Here is a 17,156-nt window from a genome sequence, read left to right on the forward strand (position 1 = left end):
CCTCGTCCACACACAGTTTTTGTTAATTTTTGACTTATGAACAGCTTGGGTTGGAAACAGTTCTCAGGAACAGAACCCCGTTATAACCTGTAAATGAGCTGGCTTGAATGAGGGAATGGATTGAAGGAACCAAATTACCTACCCTGCTTCCACAGGAAATCAATCAAACTGAATTACAGAGTCAAAGGCAACACTGGCACCAGCCTACCTACCATCAAGGACATGTATATGGAAAGGTGCTGGAAAAAGAATAGTAATGTCATGAAGGATCCCACCAATCCTGCTCATGGACTGTTTGTCCACTCCCATCAGGGAGGAGTCTACGTAGTATCTATACCAGGAACACCAGACTCGAAGAGAGTTATTTTCCTCAGCAGTGAGACTGATCAACACCTGCATCCACTAACCCAGCCCTCCACAACCCCAGTCATCACTACTTTACCGTTTCCTGTCAGAGTCACCTAATGTATAGACACTGTTGTATGTACCTAGCGTCATTTTAAGTACATACAATCAATATATATACTCTATCTTATGTAGTTATATTTATTGTGTTTTTTATTATTATTGTGTTCTTTATCGTTTTTGTTTTTTGTGCTGCATCAAATCTGGAGCAACAATTATTTTGATTTTTACATTTGTGTACTGTAAATAATATTAAACAATCTTGAATTTATAAAGAAGGAGGTTACTTTCCACATTGTCTCCATGCCAGGTAAGAGGATAGCTATTTGTCCTTGTTCTGCTAAGTTCTGGAATGCAGCCAGCAAACTGAGATTTTGCATTGGGATTTGAGCTAAAAATAAGATACTCCCACTGGATCTTTTCCCAGGTACTTCAGAAGTCTCCTTGTAAAATTACAGTTATGGACATAAATTAAGTCTATAATCACCATGACAGGTGAATATTGGCACTAAGTCAGGAGTTGTTACATTATCTCAGCTTGAAATACAAAATATATATTTTATTACAGGTAATTCCTTTAAGGAAAGATATCAGTCTGTTGTCACGTAAGTGGGTGCTAAAGATTAGTGATGGTATGAAAAAAAAAGCTTCTTCAATTGAAGTCTCACTCTAATTTTTTATGAACAATTTAATTTCTCTCGTATGGTGAAGTTATTATTGAACATAAATGACTCTCCTGTGGTACTGCCTGTTGATGATAAAGAAATTGTTGATTAATTTAAACTAAATTTATAGTAAAGGCTATTTCAGATATAAGAGCTTTATACATACATGATTTTCACATTCTTAATTGCAGGTTTCTGACTACATTTAAGGATAATTGTACATGATTACTTTGATCAGAAATCTCAAACAGGGAGAAGTGCAGACAATTTAGTTAGATCGCAGCACATACAAAATGCTGGTGAAACTCAGCAGGCTAGGCAAGAATGTCAAGGCCAATAGGAAATAGTAAATTGGATCCAAAATTGTCTTTGTGTAGAAAGCAAAGGGTGAAGATTGCTGGATATTTTCTTTGTGAAGGAAGGTTGCTACCAGTGGGCTTCCTATGTTTAGTGCTTTAATAATACATATTATTTATGTATTACATATATGATTTTATCACATGTAACACATATGATGTAGAGAAACTCATGGGGTATGATTTAAAAAAAAAATGTTTGCAGGTGTGAGGTTGACTGTGATGAAGTGAACTTTCTCTGCAGACAAAGAAGAGGCAGATGGAATAATTAGTAAAATGTGAGATAACACATGAGGGAACTGCAATAAGGAAATGGAATACATAATAAACAAGAAGCCGCTGGCGGTGGGGAGGAATAAAGAAACTTAGTGTAGGTCTACAGATCCTTAAAAGTTAGGAAGACAGGTTAATGATGTGGTTAAATAATGTATGGACTACTTACAAAACAAAAATGAAAGACTGGAGATGCTGGGAATCAGCTACAAAAGTAGAAATGCTGGAAATATTCAACTAATTAGGCAGCATCTGTGGAGATGGAAACAGATTTAATGTTTGAGGTGGGTGACCTTCCATTGGACCGTTCTAATGGTCTTTATGGGTCAACTTGGATGCGGAGGCTTTAAATTAGACATGAAGGGTCATCACTCACACCTCAATATTTCCCCTTGGTTTGAGCCTGGAGCTGACTTCTGACTATATTTTATTACAATGGAAAGTAGTGCATCGCATCATACATATAGAGGAGAAGAAAGTGAGTTTTAAACATTCAATTATAGGAAAGTTCTAAGAGAGATATAAGCTAAACATAGGCAAATGGGACTAGCTCAGGTGGGCAACTTTTTCAGCATGGACAAGATGGGCCGAATGGCATGTTTTCATGCTGTATAACTTTATGACTCTGTCACCTACACTTAGCAGAACAAATGTTGCTGAATCATAAAATCCATTTCCGAAATCATTCCTGACAAATGCAGCACTGAAGCCACACAACACAGTAATGGTTTTCAGTAGAATTCCTTTGGACACACATCCTTTTGGATCTCAAATTTTTCACATTAAGAATCAATTTAAATGTTATGCTATAGTAATTTAGCCATTAAAGCTCTTAGAACATCAAAAGACTTTTAAAAGCATTTAAATATGTTTTGAAAGTTGTTAACTGAACTTCTAAAATAAAAATATAATACTGACCAAAGTTTGGATTTTGTCAGGACATCCAACCAAATCTCCACTGGAAATTCAACCAGGAGACCTTTTAGCGGGAAAAAAAAGAGTGTTTACTTGGCAATTCACTGACCTGAAGTAAGTCCTTGCAGGGAGGAAATGTACATGGGAATATGAATCAGTTTTAGCAGCTAATTGAGGAGCTGGTCCTGTCAAGAGTTCACCACTGAGATGCAGCTGTGGTTCTTTCAGCCTGGGAATGCAGGATTCAGCATGTGGTGAGAGTAATTCAGAAAAATGCGATTGAAATAACTTCCTAATGTTGTATCAAGAGAAATTTGTTGCAAAACAAAATAAAATATATCGAAAAGTTTGCCTTTTACTTGTTGATAATTTTGTAGGATGTCAAAAATGTCACCCTTAAAACACAAGGGGGCGCAGATAGCACACCTGATCGTATAGGTTGAGACATTGTTTACAAAAAGCTCCTTGAACTTGGAGTTAAATCAAAGGAGTCTGTCTTTTGCACATTGGTTGTTTGACAGTCTTTGTGTATAGTTTTTCATAGATTCTATTGTATTTCTTTGTTTTACTGTGAATGTCCACAAGAAAATGAATCTTGGAGTAGTATATGGTGACATATATGTACTTTGATAATAAATTTACTGTGAACTTTGAACTTTGCAGATTTAGTGTCCTCAGCTTGGTAAGAGATTGATTAACTACAATTAATAACTGAGTGAGTATTGCTAATGCAAAGCATGAAGGCATGCACCACAAAATAATTAGGTGCTGTTTTGTTTACCTGACTTCCCCATGTGATGTGTTCCTTTATCTTTATAAAGTATAATATATCACCTCACCAACTAATCCATGAAGTGACTGATCAACATCTTTTTCTGCTTTAGCAGCAAGTCTGTCACAGTTTCTTGAGTTCCTATTCTTCTGTTTTTACTCCTCCCTATCTATAGCCTTTTCAGCACTACCATCTGATATGATCATTGTTCTTTTCCAAATCTTATGGCAGGTCTAAAATCCATCAATCACTCTTCCATTATTGATCCTTTTCATGCGGGCCAAGCATTTTGAAACTCCCTTTCTCAACCTCTTCTTCGTTGATCATCAAAAAGGATTTACTGGACTCGAATCCATTGTAAGTCAATAAGCACAGGATGAGTAGCTAATGAATGGATAGACTGGCCTCAACAATCGATCGGTATTAATGACTGCCATTGTGCAAGCGTTTATGTAAAATAGCCAATTTACAGATTTCCAAATTGAACTTTACAAACAACTATTCAGTTTCTATTAATAATTAAGAGTAAAACATTATTTTAAAGAGTGAATGTAAGTAATTGAAATAATTATTAGTTAATTAATAATTGTTGTTAATTATTAGATTATTAGTAATGGAAATAAAAATAAATCTAAACCTTTCACAGTCCCTAGTTGGGATCAGGGCCATTTGTTTTTATTTTGTACAGGGATGCAACATGGTAACAGGCCCTAGCAGCCCACAAGCCCATGCTGTCCAATTACCCTCATGTGACCAATTAACCCACTTACCTGTACATCTGTGGAATGTGGGAGGAAACCAGAGCACCCAAAGGAAACTCACAGGGAGGACATGCAAACTCCTTACAGACAATGGTGGAAATTGCATACAGTTTGCTGGTGCTAATAGTGTTACACTAACCGCAACACTACCGAGCCCTCTCCCCAAGTATCTGCGTAAACTTCAAGACAAGCAGGAAAATAAACTTCGAATTTTGTGGTGGCCCAGAAAAGACTCTAAAGTGAAGAGTAGTGAACGGATCAGCAGCACTGTGTCTTACGGGTTGCTGAGCCATTTAGGTCATACAGATAACACATGAAGTGTCAATAATCTGAATGTGGATGGGGTGTCCTCAGCATTCAGTGTGCAAGAGAAGGTGTGGAAGCAAGCCACAGTTTCTGTTACTGTCTTCATCAAACTGGCTGTGAAATGAAGGGAAATCTTTATCCAGAGGGTGGTGAATCTGTGGAATTCATTGCCATAGGCTGCTGTCAAGGTCAAGTCATTGGGTATCTTTAAAGCGGAGGTTACTAGGTTCTTAATTAACACAGAGAACATAGAATAGTACAGCACAGTACAAGCCCTTCCGCCCACAATGTTGTGCCAACCCTCAAACCCTGCCTCCCATATAACCTCCCACCTTAAATTCCTCCATATACCTGTCCAGTAGTCTCTTAAACTTCACGAGTGTATCTGCCTCCACCACTGACTCAGGCAGTGCATTCCATGCACCAACCACTCTCTGAGTAAAAAACCTTCCTCTAATATCCCCCTTGAACTTCCCACCCTTTACCTTAAAGCCATGTCCTCTTGTATTGAGCAGTGGTGCCCTGGGGAAGAGGCAGTGACTGTCCACTCTATCTATTCCTCTTATTATCTTATACACCTCTATCATGTCTCCTCTCATCCTCCTTCTCTCCAAAGAGTAAAGCCCTAGCTCCCTTAATCTCAGTCATAATGCATACTTTCTAAACCAGGCAGCATACTGGTAAATCTCCTCTGTACCTTTCCAATGTTTCCACATCCTTCCTATAGTGAGGCGACCAGAACTGGACACAGTACTCCAAGTGTGGCCTAACCAGAGTTTTATAGAGCTGCATCAAAGGTTACAGGGAATTAGTAAGAGTATCAACGGTTACAGGGAAATGGAATGGGGTTTAGAGGGAAAATAAATAGGTCTTGATTGAATGATGGAGCAGACTTGATGAGCTTTATGGCTGAGTTCTGCTCTTTGTCTTATGGTCTTACGGTTAAGTCTTGCTACTTTTCCTGGAATGGAATAGTTTCCACCAGTCGCTGCAGGGTATTGTATATTAAGAGGGGAAAATGAGAAAGGCATAAGAAGCCAACGGGGTCACAGCAGAAGTTTAACCCCAGGATGTAAAGAAATGATTGGGGTTTCAACAGAATGGGTTCCACAACTTGAGTTAATATGGAGCTCAAAGTTGGTCACTGCATTATGCACTGTAATGGTAACATAAAATAAAACTTTAAAAAAAAAACAAAACTCACACGTTCAGGGTTCCATGCTGGTGCTCAATATTCCCCATGCATCTTTCCCTTCCCCTCTTCACCGTGGATGAATCTTCTATTGTGCTGTCAAATGTGTAACTGTTTATTAGACATATTATATTTATAGTAGATATTAAATATTTGGACAGCAAAAAAATCTCATCCTGTAATGTACACTGGACAAGCAGTCTAATAGTTCTGAAGCAGTGTAGGAGACAGGAGAGATGATACTTTGAACTTTATTGAAGGTCGTAATACAAAAGATAATAAGAAGAGATGCAGAAAGGGGACTTCAAAAATCCTGAAATGCCCTTGGATGAGATGTTAAACTAAATCCATTTTCTTCCTCAAATGGACGTAAACGATCTTTTGCACGATTTTCAGCGTATCAGCGAATACTAACAGGATAACCTAGCAAATACTGGCTCCTCATCTAACCAGGTTACCTTGTCATTGCTCTTGGTAGAATGCTATCCTTTAGTTCATCTTTGAAAAAGTAAAGCCCCACCTCGTGCACCTTCCCTCATAAAATGTGTGACTGTTAATACTGTAGCTGATATACCATCTACGTAAGTTAGACCTCGAAACAAATTCAGCACAGATATTTTAGATAAAAAGGTTGAAATAACTTGTCAAGCAACACAAAATAAATTGAACTGTTTAAAGAGAATTTTTAAATCTAATACTTGTTTGCTCCATTTACTTGTTATTCTTGTGGACTGGGCCATGTGTCCATTTGCCATAAATTCCATGTAGTTTGATATCTGGTTCTGTTGGAATCTAATGATTCATGCTTTTCTTCTAAAACTTCCCAACACAAATTAATTTTGGATGCATATGATTCTCAAAGCAAAAACAAACCTACTCCTGCACCTATTTTCTATGTTTCTATGGGAAAACCACATCCTGTTCTGATCCCCAAGGAAATTCAAATCTCCTAACACAGGATTCCACTCTAGACTCCGCAATCTTAAAATACTGTTCTGAGTACTCTGCAGGGAATCTAAATATTTCCTACATGAATCACTAAGATGATGTAAAATGCTACATTTAATGTCAGTGACATTGCTCAAACTTCAATGACCTTGGAAGCTGTGTAAGTTGCTTAATTACTTGCCTGTCTATCTGACCCATTAAGTTTATGAGTATCAACTCAGGGTCTCTTTAACTAAACAATTGACTCACATAGATGGCAATACATCTGTTCAATTACTGATTTTGCAAAATGCTCACACTTTTAAGCTTGAAGATCAAACACGTAAAGTCAGGGCCTCAGTGTTCCTTTAACTATATATGGAACAAAGCTAAGGAGGAGGAAATGTAATGCATTCAATATGGTGTAACTGGCTCTCTACCCCACAGCCAAGCAACACAGCTTCATTAGAGTACGTAAATAGGTAGGTAGATGGTGGTATACAGCTTCATAATCAGATGTGAACTATATATCCTGTGTATATTTCATGAGTGCACAGTAATATATTTTTAATATTTTGGTTAATAAAGACTCTATAATCTGTTTTGGTTGATGAACTGTGCCTTGGATTGTTAATTATCATAACACATTCACGAAGCTGTAGAATGTAACAACAGACTCCAACAGTCAAGCAACACACACATCAAAGTTGCTGGTGAACGCAGCAGGCCAGGCAGCATCTCTAGGAAGAGGTACAGTTGACGTTTCGGGCCAAGACCCTTCGTCAGGACTAACTGAAGGAAGAGATAGTAAGAGATTTGAAAGTGGGAGGGGGAGGGGGAGATCCAAAATGATAGGAGAAGACAGGAGGGAGAGGGATGGAGCCAAGAGCTGGAAAGTTGATCGGCAAAAGGGATACGAGGCTGGAGAAGGGAGAGGATCATGGAACGGGAGGCCTAGGGAGAAAGAAAGGTGGGGAGGGGAAGCCCAGAGGATGGGCAAGAAGTTATAGTAAGAGGGAGAAAAAAGAGAGAGAGAGAGAGAGAAAATAATAATAATAATAAATAAATAAGGACTTCTCTAACTTCCGTTAATGCCCCACCTCCCCTTCGTACCCCATTCCTTATTTATTTCTCTCTGTCCCTCTCACCTAGGGTATAAATATCATAAAAAATTAGTTCTCTGCAACAGCAGCACAGTACGTTATAAACATGATAAAATAAGTTGACATAATCTAAAATTAGCATAATTTATACACAACTTGCATGAAAATAGACGTAACTACATTAGTGCAAGTTGTAGTGTACGTTCAGGCTGTGAGAAAACAGCAAAGCAGCATAGAGAAAACAGTGTCAGGACAGAATATCTTACAAACAAAATGCTGAAAGAAATCAGTGGGTCAAGCAACATCTGTGGAAGGAAAAGTCAAATCCCTGCAACAAAGCATGGAACGTTGAAACAATTTGAGCAACATGTTTGCTACGTTCTTCAAGCAGGTTCTTTATTGCTTCATAGTCCAGCGTCTGCAGACTCTTGTGCCTCCATCTTTCATTGCGGGCTGTGTATGGACTATGGACTGTCGGAAGACAGCCCCTGTGCTCGAGCGATCTCGCTCTGTCTCTCACTCTCTCATGAGAGTGCCTATCCGAGACACCAAAGTGCAGGGATAGACTGGAGTTTCTGATGAACTCCAGATCAAAGGTCTTTTTGGGGGCTTTTGCTGTTGCTTGTATGGTGGGGGGGTGGTGTGGGAGGTTGGTGTTTCTGCTTGAGCAAGTGGGGGGAGGGGGTGGGGGCTTTGGGGTTCTGATATTACCATCATTCATTCATTGGCGTTTCTTCTTTCATGGACGTATACATTCTCTGATACTAAATCGAATCATTGCGTTGTCCTTTTGGTCAATAAACCATTCAGTCTAGAAGTTTCCTCTCACATGGAAGATATTGACAAGTCTGGCATTTAATTCTGATAGGAAATCAGGAATGAACAGCATAGTTTAGCACTGGAACAGTGGGTTAGCCAGATCTATAAAACAGGTATATTACCTTCGCTGAGGGACATTACAGAACCAATTAGGTTTCTAGAGCAATCTGTTGTTAATTTTTCATGGTTATTTCTCTCCAGATTTACCAAAATTACTGAAACATAGCTTCCTAATTTACATAGGGTAGGGGAGGGAGGGGAGGGAACATCGACTCAGACCATGAGAGGCCAGCGTTGGGCATTTTCATGCCTTACAAGGCGCAGATTGGAAGTCTGTGTGGGGCGCCACTCCTCGCACAGACTAGAGCAATGTGTGCTAAGTGCCTTGCTCAAGGACACAAACACGCTACCACAGCTGAGGCTCGAACTAGCGACCTTGAGATCACTGGATGAATGCCTTAACCACTTGGCCACGTGCCCAACATACGTGTTGTTGTGTTACGTAGGGCAGGATTTGAAATCAAGACCTGTAAAGTTGTAAAAATATAATCATTTGCACACTTAAGAGTTTGATGAGATGCAATGACTAAATTATTGGATATGTAACCTAGAAGCCTGAACTAACAATCCAGAGACCCAAGTTTGAATCCCATTGTGCAGCTGTGCCATTTAAATTCAGTAAATATGCCATTTGGGAGAAAAACATCAACAGCTACTCACTACTCTTAGTAATGATGACCGTAAAAACAATCAACGTGTCACTGGACCCCCTGCAGTTCGTGTACCATCTCAGCCATTCAACAAACGACGCCATTGCCATCACCCTCCACCTGCCCCTAACCCACCTGGACAAAAAAAGACACATACGTTCGAATGCTCTTTACAGACTTCAGTTCAGCATTCAACACAATCATTCCTCAGAAACTGATTCGAAAGCTGAGCCTACTGGGCCTGAACACCTCCCTCAGCAACTGGATCCTAGACTTCCTGACTGGGAGACTTCAGTCAGTCCGGATTGGAAGCAGCATCTCCAACACCATCACACTGAGCACGGGGGTCCTCCAGGTCTGTGTGCTCAGTCCACTGCTGTTCACTCTGCTGACCCACAACTGTGCTGCAACACACAGCTCGAACCACATCATCAAGTTCGCCGATGACACGTCCGTGGTGGGTCTCATCAGCAAGAATGATGAGTCAGCATACAGAGAGGAGGTGCAGTGGCTAACGGGCTGGTGCAGAGCCAACAACCTGTCTCTGAATGTGAAAACAAAACAAAAGAGATGGTTGTTGACTTCAGGAGGACACAGAACAACCACTCTCCACTGAACATCGACGACTCCTCTGTAGAGATCGTTAAAAGCACCAAATTTCTTGGTGTTCACCTGGCGGAGAATCTCACCTGGTCCCTCAACACCAGCTCCATAGCAAACAAAGCCCAGCAGTGTCTTTACTTTCTGCAAAGGCTGAGAAAAGTCCATTTCCCACCCCCATCCTCACCACATTCTACAGAGGATGTATCGAGAGCATCCTGAGCAGCTGCATCACTGCCTGGTTCGGAAATTGCACCATCTTGGATCGCAAGACCCTGCAGCGGATAGTGAGGTCAGCTGAGAAGACCATCGGGGTCTCTCTTCCCGCCATTACAGACATTTACACCACACGCTGCATCCGTAAAGCAAACAGCATTATGAAGAATCCCACACACCCCTCAAACAAACTCTTCTCCCTCCTGCCATCTGACAAAAGGCACCAAAGTATTCGGGCTCTCACGACCAGACTATGCAACAGTTTCTTACCCCAAGCCATCAGACTCCTCAATACCCAGAGTCTAGACTGACACCAACCTACTGCCCTCTACTGTTCCTATTGTCCTGTTTATTATTTATTGTAATGCCTGCACTGTTTTGTGTACTTTATGCAGTCCTGGATAGGTCTGTAGTCTAGTATAGTTTTGTGTTGTCTTACGTAGTTCAGTGTGTAGTTTTTCTATCGTTCATGTAGCACCATGGTCCTGAAAAATGTTGTCTTGTTTTTACTGTGTACTGTACCAGCAGTTATGGTCGAAATGAGAATAAAAAGTGACTTGACTTGACTTGACTTGTAAAAAAACATGTTGAATTAATTACAGTTCTCTATTGAAGGTTATCTGTCATCTTTGTTTTGTCTGACCTGTAAGTGATTCCAGACCCACCCCATGTGGTTGTCTCTATGAAACAGCCCAAGAGGCCACTACAGTGTATCAAAGGGAAATGGCAGTGGTAGTATATGCAAGTCTTGTTGATGTTCTCAGATTCCCCAAAAAAGAATAAATGAAATGTATTTACAGTATCGTGCTGTGTACAAGATGCTGCCTTTGCTTGCATGTGCAACTGAGCTTTAATGTAATTCATTATGTGTGAAGTATTCTTAGATTCAGAGGTGTCATAAAGGCAAGTTAATTGTTTAAACAGAAAATCTCCCAGGGAATCACTAGACCATTTTTGTGTTATAAATGTTCATAAAAAGCTAACAAACCAATCTGTCATTATTAGCCCTCAAATATGCATGGTTATTATTATTGCTTGTCCAAATAAAGCAGTTGATCATGTTGTTATGATCATGTGATAAGTTACCATGCTTGTTAGTGGGTTTTACAGCATTAAATATGGTGTATGGGGCGCATACTTCCTTCTGTTGCATTGTGAAATGACAGGAAAAGGCATTTCAACAGATTAAATTCTGAAGTACTCAACTCTTGATTAAAATGCTCCAGCTTCCAGCCCTGGGGTAACTTCAGATGGCTGAGCCTCATCTGTTCGGTGTTTGGTTACTCGATACAATACCACGTGGTGGCAGGACCTTGCATCTTGGGAAGGAAGGGCAACAGGAGAGCAGACAAATGCATCCTCTCTAGATGGTAGTAAAGTGCTGTCCCTAATTTACCATTTTCACTACAGACTGGGTTCTCTGTGTCTTGAGGGGAATTATCTTAAGGGCCAATGTGGAGACAGGAAGGAACTCAATTTAACAACAATCTCAATATTTTATGCTTATAATATTTATTGAAGACCTTTTTCTGTTTACTGAAGATCATTTCACAATAAAATACAGAAAATTACTACAACTTAATGTTTTCACCCCATGGAAACAAAATTAAGGAAAAAACTTAGTTCTAAAAATATGAAGGATTGATATGTATCAAAAGATCTGAAATGAATCCAACAGATTCGTCTTTGTAATACTGTTCTCATTTAATCATAGATAAAACTAACTTTCAATGCCATGATTAAGTTGTCTACATTTGGAAAGCATCAAAATCTCCATGAATATGTCACTCATATACTGCATCTTATGTTTATCCCTGAGGCTAAATGAGAAATTCAGGTCTAATATCATTTGTCTAGCAGCTCAGTTTCAGTCTCAGAACCATACATATGTAAGGGGAGTCATCATCTGAAGGCAGAGGCAGAGGCAGAATACCATAATATAGAGCAGAAATATCATTATAACATATATAACCACATCCCTAAATTATTGGGTATACTTAAAACCTATTAGAGCATAAAAATAAATATGACATCTCCCTTGGTAATTACAGTAGATGAAATGAGGAATAAGCAATACATCACTAACAAGAGAAAATCTGCAGAAGCTGGAAATTCAAAGCAACACACACAAAATGCTGGAAGAACTCAGCAGGCCGGGTAACATCTATGGAAAAGTGTTGATGGTCAACATTTTGGGCCAAGACCCTTCATCAGGACTACAGAGAAAGAGAAGTCAGAAAGAAAGCAAGAAGTTGGGGGAGGGGAGGAGTAAGTACAAGGTGATAGGTGATAGGTGAAACTGGGAGAGGGGGAGGAGGTGAAGTAAAGAGTTGGGAAGTTGATTGGTGAATGAGATAATGGGCTGGAGAAGGGAGAATCTGATAGGAAAGGACAGAAGATCATGGAAGAAAGGGAAGGGAAAGGAGCCCCAGAGGGAGGTGACGGGCAGGTAAGGAGATAAGGTAAGAGGGAAACAGGAACAGGAAATGGTGAAGGAGAGAAGGGGGTAGCAATTACTGGAAGTTAGAGAGATCAGTTCATGCCATCAGATTGGAGGCTACCCAGATGGATTATGAAGTGTTGAAATAGAGGAGACCATGAACAGACATGACGGAATAGGAATGGAACGTAGAATTGAAATGACTGGCCACTGGGAGATCCCACTTCTTCTAGCAGACAGAGCATAGGTGCTCAGTGAAGCAGTCTCCCAATTTACATCAGGTCTTATAAGCAGGAGGCCATACCTGGAGCACCAGATACAGTAGCTGACCCCAATAGACTCACAGGTGAAGGGCCACATCACCTGGAAGGACTATTTGGGGCCCTGAATAGTAGTGAGGGAAGAAGTCTAGGGCATTCTCACTTTCTTTACTCCTGAATATAGACTTTTCCCTTAACATTTTAATTGAAGAATTAAAAGCCAATCCAAATTGGTCCATTGTTCTATTGTTATTGATCTTTCTTTTAATTGAAAGCAGATATATTACTGGGGACTGTGCGGGAGAAGTTGAACACAACTGTGGAATGTCATTATGCATCCATAATTATAAAGTGAGAAAAGCGAATAACAGTGGATCCACATTTCATGTGATTGAGCCTACAAAGGCACGTTCCACAACCCTATAACAAAGAGTAAAACATCCTTTTTTTTATCAATTTCATATTTCAAAACAGCTTCTGAAGAATTTAGACAACCTTGCTTACTTTCTCTTGAAGCTGGAACTCAGTCTTAGTCACCAAAACAGAAACTCTCTACCAATGATATTCTCATCTGGTTGCAATGAAATAAACTCTTAGTTACCATTGTAGGAGTAGGTGTGGCTGAAATCTGACTGTTTTTGTCAGGAAATGGAGAAGAGGCTTGACCCAAAAGCAGAGCAGCAGAGACAATTCAGTGGTGAATGACAACTTTAATAATAGACCACAAAATAAAAAGCCACAAGGGGTCATAAAACAAGAGAGAACAGGAACTGAACACAACAAGCAACAAGGTAAACTTTAGGTAGAGAGAGTGAAAGCTAGAAGCAATTGGTTGAGCCTGGCTGATTAATGAGAGAACAAGGACTGTGGATGAGAACTGGGTTTAAGTAGGTTGCAGGTGATGTGTCTGGAGTAAACGGCAGGTGAATCCTGTTAGCTGGGTGCAGACTGGGAGGTATCAGTGGGTGCAGGCCTGACAGTACTGAAGGTTTTCAAACTGCATGTCACTTGAAGAACGTACTAAATCCAACTATTATCATTCATTGAACACAATATATTGATGCAAATAATGCATCCTACAAATGACCAACTATTCAAAATAGTTGATATTTAAATAAATATATAACACAAAGATAACTGAATTGTGCACAGATGTTGGAACAGTATAGCATAAAGTATTAACTTGCAATGTTTTTGTTTAAATATTTAATATTAAGGCATTCTCCAACAAATATTCTATGAATTAAGATGTTAATTTCACTAATTCTAACATTGTCTGCATTATCTTGAAAACTGTGTGCATGGGAATATCATTGTTCCTTTTGCACCACTGTTATTTTACTTAAATGAGCATATATTTCATATCAAAATGCCTGGAGAAGGTTTGTTATTGGGTCAAGACTACCCTATAATACCAGTCAGTTCTCCGTGTACCTACCAGCACTGGACACCCATCCCTCAGAGAGAAAAACTCGCTTGCCATTGCTAAACTAGGAACATCATGGGGTCTGATCTATGAAACTAGCTTGTATCCTAAGGAGTGAATCCAGCTCCTTAATGAATGCTGACTCTCCCGCGAGTACTATTGCATGCAGGTTATAACCTGTAGCGTATTCAACCTTCCAGGATAAAGACCTTTCATCTTAAAAGCGCAAATGCCGAATCTAGTAGATAAAGACCTAGAGTAATTATCTATTCACCCTTTAGCTATAAATATCTGAAGCAAAAAAAACAATCTCAATATATAACGATCCAGTGGCTGAAATGAAAGTGACAGACAAATCTCTCAGAGTGAAAAATCGCTATAAAGACATGGTAACACACAAAAAAATCTGTGTTACTCTGGATTTCCAGCATCTGCCGAATACCTTGCGTCTGTGCATAAGCACATTCAATATCCAGAATTGCAGAGATACTGTAATGAGTATTTATGTTATCATATGAAGAGTTTGTTTATGTGACTTACATCACAGCCCACTACAGTCTACATCCACTGCTCATTGTTTTTCACTTACTCAAACCATCTAACTACATACGTGTTAACTGAAAATAGAAAATGTGAGCACATTTCTCTTTGTGTGCGAAAGAGTGGTGGGTGTTACTTAGTGAATTTGCTACAATGTATCCGTAACTATTCGAGTATGAAAGAGAATGCTATCAGCCCAAAATCGGACGTTTGAGCGTACAATATAAGCCTGTAGCTTTAAAAGTCCGCTTTCATATTATTCCGCTTATGTGTATCTTTTTGTGCGTGACCAGCAGCATTAAACACATTGAGTGATATGATCATGCAAACAATTACTTACTTTTTAAAGACAGAATTAAAAATAAGTCTCTGTACTCTGGTACAGAATGAAACTTAAAACAGGAAAGTAAAAGTAACTAACCTTTACTTACTAAGGACGACAGGATTATTTCCCCTATGAGAAAACTTCACTGACGCCGCTCAGTATTTTACAGTACTTGTTTTTTCCCTTTGCATTTACAAGCAAAATGAAACGTTAATCCGTAATGCTGGCTGGATTAGAGGGAAGTTCAATAACGAGAGGTTGGACAAACTTGAGTTTTTATCGCAGAAGCGGTGGAGGCTGAGGGGGGAGATCTGATAGAGGTTTATAAGATTATGAGGAGCATAGATAGACAGTATCTTTTTTCCCCCAGGGTTGAAATGTCTAGTACCAGAGCGCATGCATTTAAGGTGAGAGGAGTTAAGTTTCTTCCACGGTGGTAGCAGAGACAAATATATTAGGGACTTTTAAGAGACGTTTAGTTAGGCATCTGAACGTGAGGGAAATGGGAGGATACGGACATTGTGTAGGCAGAGGGGATTAATTTAGTTGGCCATTTTATTACTAATTCATTTAGTTCAACACAACATTGTGGGCCGAAGATCCTGTTCCAATGTTGTACTGTCCCATGTTCTATGGTAAACCGTCCACGTCTCAGGGAACGATCATCAAAGCCATCCGATCCTGACAGCCGAAGCCCGAACGAAACTGTATTCACACTGCTTTTAATTCCCAACTGAAATCGAGCACCACGTTTCACACTGTGATTTAACCAGATCCTCGCGAAAGTGCCTCGGAGGCACTAAATCGTTTCAAATGTCCTTTATATGTAAGGACCATTCTTTTAAAAGTTATACCACGGGAATTACGTTCAGGATTTCCTATTAGACCCGACTTTGACACAACCTTAATTTGAAGGCAAATAAAAGTGAACAAATTAAATATACTCAATTTCTTTTCACTTTCCTGAAAGAAAACCCCTGCGCACATTCGAATCCATACATTTTGTATTGGTATCTTACCTTACCTAGCCATAGAATGTCCAATCCTCTACCGTGCTGGGTAAATCCAACCACAAATTTCAGCTAAATAAAAGAAGGGAAGGTAGGAAGGGCCAACCAACAAAACAAAAGTCCTGATTTGTGTCAATAATTGTGTGGACTGGAGAGAGTGAGACACTTTGCCATGGTTGGGTTACGTGGCAGCACACGGTAGCGCTGGCGGAGACTCCGTCCGACCTTCGCTGGGAATTTGTAGGAGTGGAGTAGATCAGCACCAACACTGTCGGACAGCTCCGAGTGTCTGGCGTCCGTGCGCAGGTGGGGCTGCCGTCATACGCATCAGCGCATCCAGGGAGGGAGGTTTCGAGCGAGTGTCTGCAAACCGCCACGAACGCGAAGAGATGCAGTTAACCCCAAACACTGTTGTCATTATCTCTGCAAAAGAAAACTCTGCCAATGTATTGGGAATATGAATTGCTGCATAGTCCCTGTTGTCAAGTGCGCTCTCTGCGCAAGCGAACCAATGCATCTCCCAGATTCACGTCCTCTTAGCCAGCATTAATACTTTACACTTAGTTCCTAATGAGTCCCGATGGCTCGACATAGACTAAACATAAAACACTTTGACTAAATATTGGTGGTTATTGGAGATAATGCTCTTCTCTGACACATTTCCACTGTAAATACTGATCTTAAAAAAATACGTAACTCCATTAGAACAAATAATTCTGCTGAACAGAATTCTCTTTATTCCTGCGTTCAATCCTCAAAGTAGTTTAAACAATAAATAACGATACAATTATTGAGGGAGTTGGTTTACCCTTAAGGGATAGCGAATTAGCCAGGGACATTCGCGATTTTACCAGATTATTCAGATGACATCCTCTCCTGCACTGTTTTGTGCACCGTTCATTCCATTAAAAAATTCAATTGCAGCGGAAAAAGAAACAGCTAGTGCTTCAGACAGATGCTGTCCGACCTGCTGAGTGTTTTCAGCAATTTGCTTCTGAAACATTCTTTCAAGATGTTTAATATCATACATAAAATGCTGCAGAATCTCAGCAGGTCAAATAGCATCCATGGAAATGAATAAACAGTCGACGTCTCGGGCCGGAACGTCAACTGTTTATTCTTCTTCATGGACGCT

General features: G+C 39.9%; 1 protein-coding gene across 4 annotated transcripts in view; it reads right to left on the bottom strand.

Moving 5' to 3' along the window:
• Window positions 1–16,254, bottom strand: part of LOC140212748 (D(2) dopamine receptor B-like) — a 117,370-nt gene extending 101,116 nt beyond the window's left edge. For 2 of the 4 annotated variants that reach the window (XM_072283909.1, XM_072283905.1), the window contains exon 1: window positions 16,036–16,254. The gene's annotated coding sequence lies outside the window, so the exon portion shown is untranslated. Of the gene's footprint in view, window positions 1–2,617; window positions 2,679–16,030 lie in introns of all 4 variants that reach the window. The other 2 variants (XM_072283907.1, XM_072283906.1) reach the window with 2 other exon arrangements.
• Window positions 16,255–17,156: the final 902 nt, after the last annotated feature.

The sequence above is a fragment of the Mobula birostris genome, chromosome 20, assembly GCF_030028105.1.
Source record: "Mobula birostris isolate sMobBir1 chromosome 20, sMobBir1.hap1, whole genome shotgun sequence".
Classification (NCBI taxonomy): Eukaryota; Metazoa; Chordata; class Chondrichthyes; order Myliobatiformes; family Myliobatidae; genus Mobula; species Mobula birostris.